Raw genomic sequence first — 13,004 nt, forward strand, 5'->3', positions numbered from 1 at the left:
TCAAGTTTTGTTAGAATATCAACTCAACGTCATTGTGTGGAATAATCCGTAAGCAACGAAAGCGTCGGTGGTGTAACGGTTAGCATGGTTGCCTTCCAAGCAGTCGATCCGGGTTCGATTCCCGGCCGACGCATCAATGTTTTTCATCGTGGTATCGTTATAATGTTTTGCATCAGTCAGAGAAGGTAAATGTTCAAGATGCATGCTGGTTAAAAAACACAAGGTAAACGTTGTACGAAAACAATTCTTTCAAACAGATTTTTATTCTGAAATCGTGTTTCGACAACGAATTATAAAACGGACAAAGTACTTGATGTTTAACTTTTAAAGGGATTTCAGTTTTTTACCTTCCGCAACTATCGCTAATGCCCGGCCAGCTCAGTCGGTAGAGCACGAGACTCTTAATCTCGGAGTCGTGGGTTCGAGCCCCACGTCGGGCTAAGTATTGTTGTGTCACGTTTATGATTAACTGTTCATTACCAGACATGTAAAATATTTTCAAGTTTTGTTAGAATATCAACTCAACGTCATTGTGTGGAATAGTCCGTAAGCAACGAAAGCGTCGGTGGTGTAACGGTTAGCATGGTTGCCTTCCAAGCAGTCGATCCGGGTTCGATTCCCGGCCGACGCATCAATGTTTTTCATCGTGGTATCGTTATAATGTTTTGCATCAGTCAGAGAAGGTAAATGTTAAAGATGCATGCTGGTTAAAAAACACAAGGTAAACGTTGTACGAAAACAATTCTTTCAAACAGATTTTTATTCTGAAATCGTGTTTCGACAACGAATTATAAAACGGACAAAGTACTTGATGTTTAACTTTTAAAGGGATTTCAGTTTTTTACCTTCCGCAACTATCGCTAATGCCCGGCTAGCTCAGTCGGTAGAGCATGAGACTCTTAATCTGAGTGTGTCGTGGGTTCGAGCCCTACGTCGGGCTAAGTATTGTTGTGTCACTTTTATGATTAACTGTTCATTACCAGACATGTAAAATATTTTCAAGTTTTGTTAGAATATCAACTCAACGTCATTGTGTGGAATAGTCCGTAAGCAACGAAAGCGTCGGTGGTGTAACGGTTAGCATGGTTGCCTTCCAAGCAGTCGATCCGGGTTCGATTCCCGGCCGACGCATCAATGTTTTTCATCGTGGTATCGTTATAATGTTTTGCATCAGTCAGAGAAGGTAAATGTTCAAGATGCATGCTGGTTAAAAAACACAAGGTAAACGTTGTACGAAAACAATTCTTTAAAACAGATTTTTATTCTGAAATCGTGTTTCGACAACGAATTATAAAACGGACAAAGTACTTGATGTTTAACTTTTAAAGGGATTTCAGTTTTTTACCTTCCGCAACTATCGCTAATGCCCGGCTAGCTCAGTCGGTAGAGCATGAGACTCTTAATCTGGGTGTCGTGGGTTCGAGCCCTACGTCGGGCTAAGTATTGTTGTGTCACTTTTATGATTAACTGTTCATTACCAGACATGTAAAATATTTTCAAGTTTTGTTAGAATATCAACTCAACGTCATTGTGTGGAATAGTCCGTAAGCAACGAAAGCGTCGGTGGTGTAACGGTTAGCATGGAAGCCTTCCAAGCAGTCGATCCGGGTTCGATTCCCGGCCGACGCATCAATGTTTTTCATCGTGGTATCGTTATAATGTTTTGCATCAGTCAGAGAAGGTAAATGTTCAAGATGCATGCTGGTTAAAAAACACAAGGTAAACGTTGTACGAAAACAATTCTTTCAAACAGATTTTTATTCTGAAATCGTGTTTCGACAACGAATTATAAAACGGACAAAGTACTTGATGTTTAACTTTTAAAGGGATTTCAGTTTTTTACCTTCCGCAAGTATCGCTAATGCCCGGCTAGCTCAGTCGGTAGAGCACGAGACTCTTAATCTCGGAGTCGTGGGTTCGAGCCCCACGTCGGGCTAAGTATTGTTGTGTCACTTTTATGATTAACTGTTCATTACCAGACATGTAAAATATTTTCAAGTTTTGTTAGAATATCAACTCAACGTCATTGTGTGGAATAGTCCGTAAGCAACGAAAGCGTCGGTGGTGTAATGGTTAGCATGGTTGCCTTCCAAGCAGTCGATCCGCGTTCGATTCCCGGCCGACGCATCAATGTTTTTCATCGTGGTATCGTTATAATGTTTTGCATCAGTCAGAGAAGGTAAATGTTCAAGATGCATGCTGGTTAAAAAACACAAGGTAAACGTTGTACGAAAAAAAATTCTTTCAAACAGATCTTTATTCTGAAATCGTGTTTCGACAACGAATTATAAAACGGACGAAGTACTTGATGTTTAACTTTTTAAGAGTTTCAGTTTTTTACCTTCCGGGAATATCTCGCTAATGGCCGGCTAGCTCAGTCGGTAGAGCACGAGACTCTTAAACTCGGAGTCGTGGGTTCGAGCCCCACGTCGGGCTAAGTATTGTTGTGTCACTTTTATGATGAACTGTTCATTACCAGACATGTAAAATATTTTCAAGTTTTGTTAGAATATCAACTCAACGTCATTGTGTGGAATAGTCCGTAAGCAACGAAAGCGTCGGTGGTGTAACGGTTAGCATGGTTGCCTTCCAAGCAGTCGATCCGGGTTCGATTCCCGGCCGACGCATCAATGTTTTTCATCGTGATATCGTTATAATGTTTTGCATCAGTCAGAGAAGGTAAATGTTCAAGATGCATGCTGGTTAAAAAACACAAGGTAAACGTTGTACGAAAACAATTCTTTCAAACAGATTTTTATTCTGAAATCGTGTTTCGACAACGAATTATACAACGGACAAAGTACTTGATGTTTAACTTTTAAACGGATTTCAGTTTTTTACCTTCCGCAACTATCGCTAATGCCCGGCTAGCTCAGTCGGTAGAGCATGAGACTCTTAATCTGGGTGTCGTGGGTTCAAGCCCTCCGTCCGGCTAAGTATTGTTGTGTCACTTTTATGATTAACTGTTCATTACCAGACATGTAAAATATTTTCAAGTTTTGTTAGAATATCAACTCAACGTCATTGTGTGGAATAGTCCGTAAGCAACGAAAGCGTCGGTGGTGTAACGGTTAGCATGGTTGCCTTCCAAGCAGTCGATCCGGGTTCGATTCCCGGCCGACGCATCAATGTTTTTCATCGTGGTATCGTTATAATGTTTTGCATCAGTCAGAGAAGGTAAATGTTCAAGATGCATGCTGGTTAAAAAACACAAAGTAAACGTTGTACGAAAACAATTCTTTCAAACAGATTTTTATTCTGAAATCGTGTTTCGACAACGAATTATAAAACGGACAAAGTACTTGATGTTTAACTTTTAAAGGGATTTCAGTTTTTTACCTTCCGCAACTATCGGTAATGCCCGGCTAGCTCAGTCGGTAGAGCACGAGACTCTTAATCTCGGAGTCGTGGGTTCGAGCCCCACGTCGGGCTAAGTATTGTTGTGTCACTTTTATGATTAACTGTTCATTACCAGACATGTAAAATATTTTCAAGTTTTGTTAGAATATCAACTCAACGTCATTGTGTGGAATAGTCCGTAAGCAACGAAAGCGTCGGTGGTGTAACGGTTAGCATGGTTGCCTTCCAAGCAGTCGATCCGCGTTCGATTCCCGGCCGACGCATCAATGTTTTTCATCGTGGTATCGTTATAATGTTTTGCATCAGTCAGAGAAGGTAAATGTTCAAGATGCATGCTGGTTAAAAAACACAAGGTAAACGTTGTACGAAAAAAAATTCTTTCAAGCAGATTTTTATTCTGAAATCGTGTTTCGACAACGAATTATAAAACGGACAAAGTACTTGATGTTTAACTTTTTAAGAGTTTCAGTTTTTTACCTTCCGTGAATATCTCGCTAATGCCCGGCTAGCTCAGTCGGTAGAGCACGAGACTCTTAATCTCGGAGTCGTGGGTTCGAGGCCCACGTCGGGCTAAGTATTGTTGTGTCACTTTTATGATTAACTGTTCATTACCAGACATGTAAAATATTTTCAAGTTTTGTTAGAATATCAACTCAACGTCATTGTGTGGAATAGTCCGTAAGCAACGAAAGCGTCGGTGGTGTAACGGTTAGCATGGTTGCCTTCCAAGCAGTCGATCCGGGTTCGATTCCCGGCCGACGCATCAATGTTTTTCATCGTGGTATCGTTATAATGTTTTGCATCAGTCAGAGAAGGTAAATGTTCAAGATGCATGCTGGTTAAAAAACACAAGGTAAACGTTGTACGAAAACAATTCTTTCAAACAGATTTTTATTCTGAAATCGTGTTTCGACAACGAATTATAAAACGGACAAAGTACTTGATGTTTAACTGTTTAAGAGGTTCAGTTTTTTACCTTCCGTTAATATCGCTAATGCCCGGCTAGCTCAGTCGGTAGAGCATGAGACTTTTAATCTCGGAGTCGTGGGTTCGAGCCCCACGTCGGGCTAAGTGTTGTTGTGTCACTTTTATGATTAACTGTTCATTACCAGACATGTAATATATTTTCAAGTTTTGTTAGAATATCAACTCAACGTCATTGTGTGGAATAGTCCGTAAGCAACGAAAGCGTCGGTGGTGTAACGGTTAGCATGGTTGCCTTACAAGCACTCGATCCGGGTTCGATTCCCGGCCGACGCATCAATGTTTTTCATCGTGGTATCGTTATAATGTTTTGCATCAGTCAGAGAAGGTAAATGTTCAAGATGCATGCTGGTTAAAAAACACAAGGTAAACGTTGTACGAAAACAATTCTTTCAAACAGATTTTTATTCTGAAATCGTGTTTCGACAACGAATTATAAAACGGACAAAGTACTTGATGTTTAACTTTTTAAGAGTTTCTGTTTTTTTTCTTTCATGTAAGATCGCTAATGCCCGGCTAGCTAAGTCGGTAGAGCATGAGACTCTTAATCTGGGAGTCGTGGGTTCGAGCTCTACGTCGGGCTAAGTATTGTTGTGTCACTTTTATGATTAACTGTTCATTACCAGACATGTAAAATTTTAAGTTTTGTTAGAATATCAACTCAACGTCATTGTGTGGAATAGTCCGTAAGCAACGAAAGCGTCGGTGGTGTAACGGTTAGCATGGTTGCCTTCCAAGCAGTCGATCCGCGTTCGATTCCCGGCCGACGCATCAATGTTTTTCATCGTGGTATCGTTATAATGTTTTGCATCAGTCAGAGAAGGTAAATGTTCAAGATGCATGCTGGTTAAAAAACACAAAGTAAACGTTGTACGAAAAAAAATTCTTTCAAGCAGATTTTTATTCTGAAATCGTGTTTCGACAACGAATTATAAAACGGACAAAGTACTTGATGTTTAACTTTTTAAGAGTTTCAGTTTTTTACCTTCCGTGAATATCTCGCTAATGCCCGGCTAGCTCAGTCGGTAGAGCACGAGACTCTTAATCTCGGAGTCGTGGGTTCGAGCCCCACGTCGGGCTAAGTATTGTTGTGTCACTTTTATGATTAACTGTTCATTACCAGACATGTAAAATATTTTCAAGTTTTGTTAGAATATCAACTCAACGTCATTGTGTGGAATAGTCCGTAAGCAACGAAAGCGTCGGTGGTGTAACGGTTAGCATGGTTGCCTTCCAAGAAGTCGATCCGGGTTCGATTCCCGGCCGACGCATCAATGTTTTTCATCGTGGTATCGTTATAATGTTTTGCATCAGTCAGAGAAGGTAAATGTTCAAGATGCATGCTGGTTAAAAAACACAAGGTAAACGTTGTACGAAAACAATTCTTTCAAACAGATTTTTATTCTGAAATCGTGTTTCGACAACGAATTATAAAACGGACAAAGTACTTGATGTTTAACTTTTAAAGGGATTTCAGTTTTTTACCTTCCGCAACTATCGCTAATGCCCGGCTAGCTCAGTCGGTAGAGCATGAGACTCTTAATCTGGGTGTCGTGGGTTCGAGCCCTACGTCGGGCTAAGTATTGTTGTGTCACTTTTATGATTAACTGTTCATTACCAGACATGTAAAATATTTTCAAGTTTTGTTAGAATATCAACTCAACGTCATTGTGTGGAATAGTCCGTAAGCAACGAAAGCGTCGGTGGTGTAACGGTTAGCATGGTTGCCTTCCAAGCAGTCGATCCGGGTTCGATTCCCGGCCGACGCATCAATGTTTTTCATCGTGGTATCGTTATAATGTTTTGCATCAGTCAGAGAAGGTAAATGTTCAAGATGCATGCTGGTTAAAAAACACAAGGTAAACGTTGTACGAAAACAATTCTTTCAAACAGATTTTTATTCTGAAATCGTGTATCGACAACGAATTATAAAACGGACAAAGTACTTGATGTTTAACTTTTAAAGGGATTTCAGTTTTTTACCTTCCGCAACTATCGCTAATGCCCGGCTAGCGCAGTCGGTAGAGCACGAGACTCTTAATCTCGGAGTCGTGGGTTCGAGCCCCACGTCGGGCTAAGTATTGTTGTGTCACTTTTATGATTAACTGTTCATTACCAGACATGTAAAATATTTTCAAGTTTTGTTAGAATATCAACTCAACGTCATTGTGTGGAATAGTCCGTAAGCAACGAAAGCGTCGGTGGTGTAATGGTTAGCATGGTTGCCTTCCAAGCAGTCGATCCGCGTTCGATTCCCGGCCGACGCATCAATGTTTTTCATCGTGGTATCGTTATAATGTTTTGCATCAGTCAGAGAAGGTAAATGTTCAAGATGCATGCTGGTTAAAAAACACAAGGTAAACGTTGTACGAAAAAAAATTCTTTCAAGCAGATTTTTATTCTGAAATCGTGTTTCGACAACGAATTATAAAACGGACAAAGTACTTGATGTTTAACTTTTTAAGAGTTTCAGTTTTTTACCTTCCGGGAATATCTCGCTAATGGCCGGCTAGCTCAGTCGGTAGAGCACGAGACTCTTAATCTCGGAGTCGTGGGTTCGAGCCCCACGTCGGGCTAAGTATTGTTGTCTCACTTTTATGATGAACTGTTCATTACCAGACATGTAAAATATTTTCAAGTTTTGTTAGAATATCAACTCAACGTCATTGTGTGGAATAGTCCGTAAGCAACGAAAGCGTCGGTGGTGTAACGGTTAGCATGGTTGCCTTCCAAGCAGTCGATCCGGGTTCGATTCCCGGCCGACGCATCAATGTTTTTCATCGTGGTATCGTTATAATGTTTTGCATCAGTCAGAGAAGGTAAATGTTCAAGATGCATGCTGGTTAAAAAACACAAGGTAAACGTTGTACGAAAACAATTCTTTCAAACAGATTTTTATTCTGAAATCGTGTTTCGACAACGAATTATAAAACGGACAAAGTACTTGATGTTTAACTTTTAAAGGGATTTCAGTTTTTTACCTTCCGCAACTATCGCTAATGCCCGGCTAGCTCAGTCGGTAGAGCACGAGACTCTTAATCTCGGAGTCGTGGGTTCGAGCCCCACGTCGGGCTAAGTATTGTTGTGTCACTTTTATGATTAACTGTTCATTACCAGACATGTAAAATATTTTCAAGTTTTGTTAGAATATCAACTCAACGTCATTGTGTGGAATAGTCCGTAAGCAACGAAAGCGTCGGTGGTGTAACGGTTAGCATGGTTGCCTTCCAAGCAGTCGATCCGCGTTCGATTCCCGGCCGACGCATCAATGTTTTTCATCGTGGTATCGTTATAATGTTTTGCATCAGTCAGAGAAGGTAAATGTTCAAGATGCATGCTGGTTAAAAAACACAAGGTAAACGTTGTACGAAAAAAAATTCTTTCAAGCAGATTTTTATTCTGAAATCGTGTTTCGACAACGAATTATAAAACGGACAAAGTACTTGATGTTTAACTTTTTAAGAGTTTCAGTTTTTTACCTTCCGTGAATATCTCGCTAATGCCCGGCTAGCTCAGTCGGTAGAGCACGAGACTCTTAATCTCGGAGTCGTGGGTTCGAGCCCCACGTCGGGCTAAGTATTGTTGTGTCACTTTTATGATTAACTGTTCATTACCAGACATGTAAAATATTTTCAAGTTTTGTTAGAATATCAACTCAACGTCATTGTGTGGAATAGTCCGTAAGCAACGAAAGCGTCGGTGGTGTAACGGTTAGCATGGTTGCCTTCCAAGAAGTCGATCCGGGTTCGATTCCCGGCCGACGCATCAATGTTTTTCATCGTGGTATCGTTATAATGTTTTGCATCAGTCAGAGAAGGTAAATGTTCAAGATGCATGCTGGTTAAAAAACACAAGGTAAACGTTGTACGAAAACAATTCTTTCAAACAGATTTTTATTCTGAAATCGTGTTTCGACAACGAATTATAAAACGGACAAAGTACTTGATGTTTAACTTTTAAAGGGATTTCAGTTTTTTACCTTCCGCAACTATCGCTAATGCCCGGCTAGCTCAGTCGGTAGAGCATGAGACTCTTAATCTGGGTGTCGTGGGTTCGAGCTCTACGTCGGGCTAAGTATTGTTGTGTCACTTTTATGATTAACTGTTCATTACCAGACATGTAAAATATTTTCAAGTTTTGTTAGAATATCAACTCAACGTCATTGTGTGGAATAGTCCGTAAGCAACGAAAGCGTCGGTGGTGTAACGGTTAGCATGGTTGCCTTCCAAGCAGTCGATCCGGGTTCGATTCCCGGCCGACGCATCAATGTTTTTCATCGTGGTATCGTTATAATGTTTTGCATCAGTCAGAGAAGGTAAATGTTCAAGATGCATGCTGGTTAAAAAACACAAGGTAAACGTTGTACGAAAACAATTCTTTCAAACAGATTTTTATTCTGAAATCGTGTTTCGACAACGAATTATAAAACGGACAAAGTACTTGATGTTTAACTTTTAAAGGGATTTCAGTTTTTTACCTTCCGCAACTATCGCTAATGCCCGGCTAGCTCAGTCGGTAGAGACCGAGACTCTTAAACTCGGAGTCGTGGGTTCGAGCCCCACGTCGGGCTAAGTATTGTTGTGTCACTTTTATGATTAACTGTTCATTACCACACATGTAAAATATTTTCAAGTTTTGTTAGAATATCAACTCAACGTCATTGTGTGGAATAGTCCGTAAGCAACGAAAGCGTCGGTGGTGTAATGGTTAGCATGGTTGCCTTCCAAGCAGTCGATCCGCGTTCGATTCCCGGCCGACGCATCAATGTTTTTCATCGTGGTATCGTTATAATGTTTTGCATCAGTCAGAGAAGGTAAATGTTCAAGATGCATGCTGGTTAAAAAACACAAGGTAAACGTTGTACGAAAAAAAATTCTTTCAAGCAGATTTTTATTCTGAAATCGTGTTTCGACAACGAATTATAAAACGGACAAAGTACTTGATGTTTAACTTTTTAAGAGTTTCAGTTTTTTACCTTCCGGGAATATCTCGCTAATGGCCGGCTAGCTCAGTCGGTAGAGCACGAGACTCTTAAACTCGGAGTCGTGGGTTCGAGCCCCACGTCGGGCTAAGTATTGTTGTGTCACTTTTATGATGAACTGTTCATTACCAGACATGTAAAATATTTTCAAGTTTTGTTAGAATATCAACTCAACGTCATTGTGTGGAATAGTCCGTAAGCAACGAAAGCGTCGGTGGTGTAACGGTTAGCATGGTTGCCTTCCAAGCAGTCGATCCGGGTTCGATTCCCGGCCGACGCACCAATGTTTTTCATCGTGGTATCGTTATAATGTTTTGCATCAGTCAGAGAAGGTAAATGTTCAAGATGCATGCTGGTTAAAAAACACAAGGTAAACGTTGTACGAAAACAATTCTTTCAAACAGATTTTTATTCTGAAATCGTGTTTCGACAACGAATTATACAACGGACAAAGTACTTGATGTTTAACTTTTAAACGGATTTCAGTTTTTTACCTTCCGCAACTATCGCTAATGCCCGGCTAGCTCAGTCGGTAGAGCACGAGACTCTTAATCTCGGAGTCGTGGGTTCGAGCCCCACGTCGGGCTAAGTATTGTTGTGTCACTTTTATGATTAACTGTTCATTACCAGACATGTAAAATATTTTCAAGTTTTGTTAGAATATCAACTCAACGTCATTGTGTGGAATAGTCCGTAAGCAACGAAAGCGTCGGTGGTGTAACGGTTAGCATGGTTGCCTTCCAAGCAGTCGATCCGCGTTCGATTCCCGGCCGACGCATCAATGTTTTTCATCGTGGTATCGTTATAATGTTTTGCATCAGTCAGAGAAGGTAAATGTTCAAGATGCATGCTGGTTAAAAAACACAAGGTAAACGTTGTACGAAAAAAAATTCTTTCAAGCAGATTTTTATTCTGAAATCGTGTTTCGACAACGAATTATAAAACGGACAAAGTACTTGATGTTTAACTTTTTAAGAGTTTCAGTTTTTTACCTTCCGTGAATATCTCGCTAATGCCCGGCTAGCTCAGTCGGTAGAGCACGAGACTCTTAATCTCGGAGTCGTGGGTTCGAGCCCCACGTCGGGCTAAGTATTGTTGTGTCACTTTTATGATTAACTGTTCATTACCAGACATATAAAATATTTTCAAGTTTTGTTAGAATATCAACTCAACGTCATTGTGTGGAATAGTCCGTAAGCAACGAAAGCGTCGGTGGTGTAACGGTTAGCATGGTTGCCTTCCAAGAAGTCGATCCGGGTTCGATTCCCGGCCGACGCATCAATGTTTTTCATCGTGGTATCGTTATAATGTTTTGCATCAGTCAGAGAAGGTAAATGTTCAAGATGCATGCTGCTTAAAAAACACAAGGTAAACGTTGTACGAAAACAATTCTTTCAAACAGATTTTTATTCTGAAATCGTGTTTCGACAACGAATTATAAAACGGACAAAGTACTTGATGTTTAACTTTTAAAGGGATTTCAGTTTTTTACCTTCCGCAACTATCGCTAATGCCCGGCTAGCTCAGTCTAGAGCATGAGACTCTTAATCTGGGTGTCGTGGGTTCGAGCTCTACGTCGGGCTAAGTATTGTTGTGTCACTTTTATGATTAACTGTTCATTACCAGACATGTAAAATATTTTCAAGTTTTGTTAGAATATCAACTCAACGTCATTGTGTGGAATAGTCCGTAAGCAACGAAAGCGTCGGTGGTGTAACGGTTAGCATGGTTGCCTTCCAAGCAGTCGATCCGGGTTCGATTCCCGGCCGACGCATCAATGTTTTTCATCGTGGTATCGTTATAATGTTTTGCATCAGTCAGAGAAGGTAAATGTTCAAGATGCATGCTGGTTAAAAAACACAAGGTAAACGTTGTACGAAAACAATTCTTTCAAACAGATTTTTATTCTGAAATCGTGTTTCGACAACGAATTATAAAACGGACAAAGTACTTGATGTTTAACTTTTAAAGGGATTTCAGTTTTTTACCTTCCGCAACTATCGCTAATGCCCGGCTAGCTCAGTCGGTAGAGCACGAGACTCTTAATCTCGGAGTCGTGGGTTCGAGCCCCACGTCGGGCTAAGTATTGTTGTGTCACTTTTATGATTAACTGTTCATTACCAGACATGTAAAATATTTTCAAGTTTTGTTAGAATATCAACTCAACGTCATTGTTTGGAATAGTCCGTAAGCAACGAAAGCGTCGGTGGTGTAATGGTTAGCATGGTTGCCTTCCAAGCAGTCGATCCGCGTTCGATTCCCGGCCGACGCATCAATGTTTTTCATCGTGGTATCGTTATAATGTTTTGCATCAGTCAGAGAAGGTAAATGTTCAAGATGCATGCTGGTTAAAAAACACAAAGTAAACGTTGTACGAAAAAAAATTCTTTCAAGCAGATTTTTATTCTGAAATCGTGTTTCGACAACGAATTATAAAACGGACAAAGTACTTGATGTTTAACTTTTTAAGAGTTTCAGTTTTTTACCTTCCGGGAATATCTCGCTAATGGCCGGCTAGCTCAGTCGGTAGAGCACGAGACTCTTAAACTCGGAGTCGCGGGTTTGAGCCCCACGTCGGGCTAAGTATTGTTGTGTCACTTTTATGATGAACTGTTCATTACCAGACATGTAAAATATTTTCAAGTTTTGTTAGAATATCAACTCAACGTCATTGTGTGGAATAGTCCGTAAGCAACGAAAGCGTCGGTGGTGTAACGGTTAGCATGGTTGCCTTCCAAGCAGTCGATCCGGGTTCGATTCCCGGCCGACGCATCAATGTTTTTCATCGTGGTATCGTTATAATGTTTTGCATCAGTCAGAGAAGGTAAATGTTCAAGATGCATGCTGGTTAAAAAACACAAGGTAAACGTTGTACGAAAACAATTCTTTCAAACAGATTTTTATTCTGAAATCGTGTTTCGACAACGAATTATACAACGGACAAAGTACTTGATGTTTAACTTTTAAACGGATTTCAGTTTTTTACCTTCCGCAACTATCGCTAATGCCCGGCTAGCTCAGTCGGTAGAGCATGAGACTCTTAATCTGGGTGTCGTGGGTTCAAGCCCTCCGTCTGGCTAAGTATTGTTGTGTCACTTTTATGATTAACTGTTCATTACCAGACATGTAAAATATTTTCAAGTTTTGTTAGAATATCAACTCAACGTCATTGTGTGGAATAGTCCGTAAGCAACGAAAGCGTCGGTGGTGTAACGGTTAGCATGGTTGCCTTCCAAGCAGTCGATCCGGGTTCGATTCCCGGCCGACGCATCAATGTTTTTCATCGTGGTATCGTTATAATGTTTTGCATCAGTCAGAGAAGGTAAATGTTCAAGATGCATGCTGGTTAAAAAACACAAGGTAAACGTTGTACGAAAACAATTCTTTCAAACAGATTTTTATTCTGAAATCGTGTATCGACAACGAATTATAAAACGGACAAAGTACTTGATGTTTAACTTTTAAAGGGATTTCAGTTTTTTACCTTCCGCAACTATCGCTAATGCCCGGCTAGCGCAGTCGGTAGAGCACGAGACTCTTAATCTCGGAGTCGTGGGTTCGAGCCCCACGTCGGGCTAAGTATTGTTGTGTCACTTTTATGATTAACTGTTCATTACCAGACATGTAAAATATTTTCAAGTTTTGTTAGAATATCAACTCAACGTCATTGTGTGGAATA

General features: G+C 40.4%; 46 non-coding genes across 46 annotated transcripts; all 46 read left to right on the top strand.

Moving 5' to 3' along the window:
• The first annotated feature begins 61 nt into the window (after window positions 1-61).
• Trnag-ucc (transfer RNA glycine (anticodon UCC)) lies at window positions 62-133 on the top strand. Its single transcript has one exon. It is a non-coding gene; the product is annotated as a tRNA-Gly (tRNA).
• A 234-nt stretch (window positions 134-367) lies between these two features.
• On the top strand, window positions 368-440 carry Trnak-cuu (transfer RNA lysine (anticodon CUU)). Its single transcript has one exon. It is a non-coding gene; the product is annotated as a tRNA-Lys (tRNA).
• A 119-nt stretch (window positions 441-559) lies between these two features.
• On the top strand, window positions 560-631 carry Trnag-ucc (transfer RNA glycine (anticodon UCC)). The gene has a single exon. It is a non-coding gene; the product is annotated as a tRNA-Gly (tRNA).
• A 234-nt stretch (window positions 632-865) lies between these two features.
• Window positions 866-940, top strand: Trnak-cuu (transfer RNA lysine (anticodon CUU)). Its single transcript has one exon. It is a non-coding gene; the product is annotated as a tRNA-Lys (tRNA).
• Window positions 941-1,059: 119 nt separating this feature from the next.
• Trnag-ucc (transfer RNA glycine (anticodon UCC)) lies at window positions 1,060-1,131 on the top strand. Its single transcript has one exon. It is a non-coding gene; the product is annotated as a tRNA-Gly (tRNA).
• A 234-nt stretch (window positions 1,132-1,365) lies between these two features.
• On the top strand, window positions 1,366-1,438 carry Trnak-cuu (transfer RNA lysine (anticodon CUU)). The gene has a single exon. It is a non-coding gene; the product is annotated as a tRNA-Lys (tRNA).
• Window positions 1,439-1,863: 425 nt separating this feature from the next.
• Trnak-cuu (transfer RNA lysine (anticodon CUU)) lies at window positions 1,864-1,936 on the top strand. The gene has a single exon. It is a non-coding gene; the product is annotated as a tRNA-Lys (tRNA).
• A 119-nt stretch (window positions 1,937-2,055) lies between these two features.
• On the top strand, window positions 2,056-2,127 carry Trnag-ucc (transfer RNA glycine (anticodon UCC)). Its single transcript has one exon. It is a non-coding gene; the product is annotated as a tRNA-Gly (tRNA).
• A 236-nt stretch (window positions 2,128-2,363) lies between these two features.
• Window positions 2,364-2,436, top strand: Trnak-cuu (transfer RNA lysine (anticodon CUU)). The gene has a single exon. It is a non-coding gene; the product is annotated as a tRNA-Lys (tRNA).
• A 119-nt stretch (window positions 2,437-2,555) lies between these two features.
• On the top strand, window positions 2,556-2,627 carry Trnag-ucc (transfer RNA glycine (anticodon UCC)). The gene has a single exon. It is a non-coding gene; the product is annotated as a tRNA-Gly (tRNA).
• A 426-nt stretch (window positions 2,628-3,053) lies between these two features.
• On the top strand, window positions 3,054-3,125 carry Trnag-ucc (transfer RNA glycine (anticodon UCC)). Its single transcript has one exon. It is a non-coding gene; the product is annotated as a tRNA-Gly (tRNA).
• Window positions 3,126-3,359: 234 nt separating this feature from the next.
• Trnak-cuu (transfer RNA lysine (anticodon CUU)) lies at window positions 3,360-3,432 on the top strand. The gene has a single exon. It is a non-coding gene; the product is annotated as a tRNA-Lys (tRNA).
• Window positions 3,433-3,551: 119 nt separating this feature from the next.
• On the top strand, window positions 3,552-3,623 carry Trnag-ucc (transfer RNA glycine (anticodon UCC)). The gene has a single exon. It is a non-coding gene; the product is annotated as a tRNA-Gly (tRNA).
• A 236-nt stretch (window positions 3,624-3,859) lies between these two features.
• Trnak-cuu (transfer RNA lysine (anticodon CUU)) lies at window positions 3,860-3,932 on the top strand. Its single transcript has one exon. It is a non-coding gene; the product is annotated as a tRNA-Lys (tRNA).
• Window positions 3,933-4,051: 119 nt separating this feature from the next.
• Window positions 4,052-4,123, top strand: Trnag-ucc (transfer RNA glycine (anticodon UCC)). The gene has a single exon. It is a non-coding gene; the product is annotated as a tRNA-Gly (tRNA).
• A 233-nt stretch (window positions 4,124-4,356) lies between these two features.
• Trnak-uuu (transfer RNA lysine (anticodon UUU)) lies at window positions 4,357-4,429 on the top strand. The gene has a single exon. It is a non-coding gene; the product is annotated as a tRNA-Lys (tRNA).
• Window positions 4,430-4,548: 119 nt separating this feature from the next.
• Trnav-uac (transfer RNA valine (anticodon UAC)) lies at window positions 4,549-4,620 on the top strand. The gene has a single exon. It is a non-coding gene; the product is annotated as a tRNA-Val (tRNA).
• Window positions 4,621-5,043: 423 nt separating this feature from the next.
• Window positions 5,044-5,115, top strand: Trnag-ucc (transfer RNA glycine (anticodon UCC)). The gene has a single exon. It is a non-coding gene; the product is annotated as a tRNA-Gly (tRNA).
• Window positions 5,116-5,351: 236 nt separating this feature from the next.
• Window positions 5,352-5,424, top strand: Trnak-cuu (transfer RNA lysine (anticodon CUU)). The gene has a single exon. It is a non-coding gene; the product is annotated as a tRNA-Lys (tRNA).
• Window positions 5,425-5,543: 119 nt separating this feature from the next.
• Window positions 5,544-5,615, top strand: Trnag-ucc (transfer RNA glycine (anticodon UCC)). The gene has a single exon. It is a non-coding gene; the product is annotated as a tRNA-Gly (tRNA).
• A 234-nt stretch (window positions 5,616-5,849) lies between these two features.
• Window positions 5,850-5,922, top strand: Trnak-cuu (transfer RNA lysine (anticodon CUU)). The gene has a single exon. It is a non-coding gene; the product is annotated as a tRNA-Lys (tRNA).
• Window positions 5,923-6,041: 119 nt separating this feature from the next.
• Window positions 6,042-6,113, top strand: Trnag-ucc (transfer RNA glycine (anticodon UCC)). Its single transcript has one exon. It is a non-coding gene; the product is annotated as a tRNA-Gly (tRNA).
• A 234-nt stretch (window positions 6,114-6,347) lies between these two features.
• Window positions 6,348-6,420, top strand: Trnak-cuu (transfer RNA lysine (anticodon CUU)). Its single transcript has one exon. It is a non-coding gene; the product is annotated as a tRNA-Lys (tRNA).
• A 119-nt stretch (window positions 6,421-6,539) lies between these two features.
• On the top strand, window positions 6,540-6,611 carry Trnag-ucc (transfer RNA glycine (anticodon UCC)). The gene has a single exon. It is a non-coding gene; the product is annotated as a tRNA-Gly (tRNA).
• Window positions 6,612-6,847: 236 nt separating this feature from the next.
• Trnak-cuu (transfer RNA lysine (anticodon CUU)) lies at window positions 6,848-6,920 on the top strand. Its single transcript has one exon. It is a non-coding gene; the product is annotated as a tRNA-Lys (tRNA).
• A 119-nt stretch (window positions 6,921-7,039) lies between these two features.
• Window positions 7,040-7,111, top strand: Trnag-ucc (transfer RNA glycine (anticodon UCC)). Its single transcript has one exon. It is a non-coding gene; the product is annotated as a tRNA-Gly (tRNA).
• Window positions 7,112-7,345: 234 nt separating this feature from the next.
• Trnak-cuu (transfer RNA lysine (anticodon CUU)) lies at window positions 7,346-7,418 on the top strand. The gene has a single exon. It is a non-coding gene; the product is annotated as a tRNA-Lys (tRNA).
• A 119-nt stretch (window positions 7,419-7,537) lies between these two features.
• On the top strand, window positions 7,538-7,609 carry Trnag-ucc (transfer RNA glycine (anticodon UCC)). The gene has a single exon. It is a non-coding gene; the product is annotated as a tRNA-Gly (tRNA).
• A 236-nt stretch (window positions 7,610-7,845) lies between these two features.
• Window positions 7,846-7,918, top strand: Trnak-cuu (transfer RNA lysine (anticodon CUU)). The gene has a single exon. It is a non-coding gene; the product is annotated as a tRNA-Lys (tRNA).
• Window positions 7,919-8,037: 119 nt separating this feature from the next.
• Trnag-ucc (transfer RNA glycine (anticodon UCC)) lies at window positions 8,038-8,109 on the top strand. The gene has a single exon. It is a non-coding gene; the product is annotated as a tRNA-Gly (tRNA).
• A 234-nt stretch (window positions 8,110-8,343) lies between these two features.
• On the top strand, window positions 8,344-8,416 carry Trnak-cuu (transfer RNA lysine (anticodon CUU)). The gene has a single exon. It is a non-coding gene; the product is annotated as a tRNA-Lys (tRNA).
• Window positions 8,417-8,535: 119 nt separating this feature from the next.
• Trnag-ucc (transfer RNA glycine (anticodon UCC)) lies at window positions 8,536-8,607 on the top strand. The gene has a single exon. It is a non-coding gene; the product is annotated as a tRNA-Gly (tRNA).
• A 234-nt stretch (window positions 8,608-8,841) lies between these two features.
• Window positions 8,842-8,914, top strand: Trnak-cuu (transfer RNA lysine (anticodon CUU)). Its single transcript has one exon. It is a non-coding gene; the product is annotated as a tRNA-Lys (tRNA).
• A 119-nt stretch (window positions 8,915-9,033) lies between these two features.
• Window positions 9,034-9,105, top strand: Trnag-ucc (transfer RNA glycine (anticodon UCC)). Its single transcript has one exon. It is a non-coding gene; the product is annotated as a tRNA-Gly (tRNA).
• A 236-nt stretch (window positions 9,106-9,341) lies between these two features.
• On the top strand, window positions 9,342-9,414 carry Trnak-cuu (transfer RNA lysine (anticodon CUU)). Its single transcript has one exon. It is a non-coding gene; the product is annotated as a tRNA-Lys (tRNA).
• A 119-nt stretch (window positions 9,415-9,533) lies between these two features.
• Window positions 9,534-9,605, top strand: Trnag-ucc (transfer RNA glycine (anticodon UCC)). The gene has a single exon. It is a non-coding gene; the product is annotated as a tRNA-Gly (tRNA).
• A 234-nt stretch (window positions 9,606-9,839) lies between these two features.
• Window positions 9,840-9,912, top strand: Trnak-cuu (transfer RNA lysine (anticodon CUU)). The gene has a single exon. It is a non-coding gene; the product is annotated as a tRNA-Lys (tRNA).
• Window positions 9,913-10,031: 119 nt separating this feature from the next.
• On the top strand, window positions 10,032-10,103 carry Trnag-ucc (transfer RNA glycine (anticodon UCC)). Its single transcript has one exon. It is a non-coding gene; the product is annotated as a tRNA-Gly (tRNA).
• A 236-nt stretch (window positions 10,104-10,339) lies between these two features.
• Trnak-cuu (transfer RNA lysine (anticodon CUU)) lies at window positions 10,340-10,412 on the top strand. The gene has a single exon. It is a non-coding gene; the product is annotated as a tRNA-Lys (tRNA).
• A 119-nt stretch (window positions 10,413-10,531) lies between these two features.
• Window positions 10,532-10,603, top strand: Trnag-ucc (transfer RNA glycine (anticodon UCC)). The gene has a single exon. It is a non-coding gene; the product is annotated as a tRNA-Gly (tRNA).
• Window positions 10,604-11,027: 424 nt separating this feature from the next.
• Trnag-ucc (transfer RNA glycine (anticodon UCC)) lies at window positions 11,028-11,099 on the top strand. The gene has a single exon. It is a non-coding gene; the product is annotated as a tRNA-Gly (tRNA).
• Window positions 11,100-11,333: 234 nt separating this feature from the next.
• On the top strand, window positions 11,334-11,406 carry Trnak-cuu (transfer RNA lysine (anticodon CUU)). Its single transcript has one exon. It is a non-coding gene; the product is annotated as a tRNA-Lys (tRNA).
• A 119-nt stretch (window positions 11,407-11,525) lies between these two features.
• Trnag-ucc (transfer RNA glycine (anticodon UCC)) lies at window positions 11,526-11,597 on the top strand. Its single transcript has one exon. It is a non-coding gene; the product is annotated as a tRNA-Gly (tRNA).
• Window positions 11,598-12,025: 428 nt separating this feature from the next.
• Trnag-ucc (transfer RNA glycine (anticodon UCC)) lies at window positions 12,026-12,097 on the top strand. Its single transcript has one exon. It is a non-coding gene; the product is annotated as a tRNA-Gly (tRNA).
• A 426-nt stretch (window positions 12,098-12,523) lies between these two features.
• Trnag-ucc (transfer RNA glycine (anticodon UCC)) lies at window positions 12,524-12,595 on the top strand. The gene has a single exon. It is a non-coding gene; the product is annotated as a tRNA-Gly (tRNA).
• A 234-nt stretch (window positions 12,596-12,829) lies between these two features.
• On the top strand, window positions 12,830-12,902 carry Trnak-cuu (transfer RNA lysine (anticodon CUU)). The gene has a single exon. It is a non-coding gene; the product is annotated as a tRNA-Lys (tRNA).
• Window positions 12,903-13,004: the final 102 nt, after the last annotated feature.

The sequence above is a fragment of the Euprymna scolopes genome, chromosome 18 (assembly GCF_053919585.1).
Source record: "Euprymna scolopes isolate OS-2025 chromosome 18, ASM5391958v1, whole genome shotgun sequence".
Lineage (NCBI taxonomy): Eukaryota > Metazoa > Mollusca > Cephalopoda > Sepiida > Sepiolidae > Euprymna > Euprymna scolopes.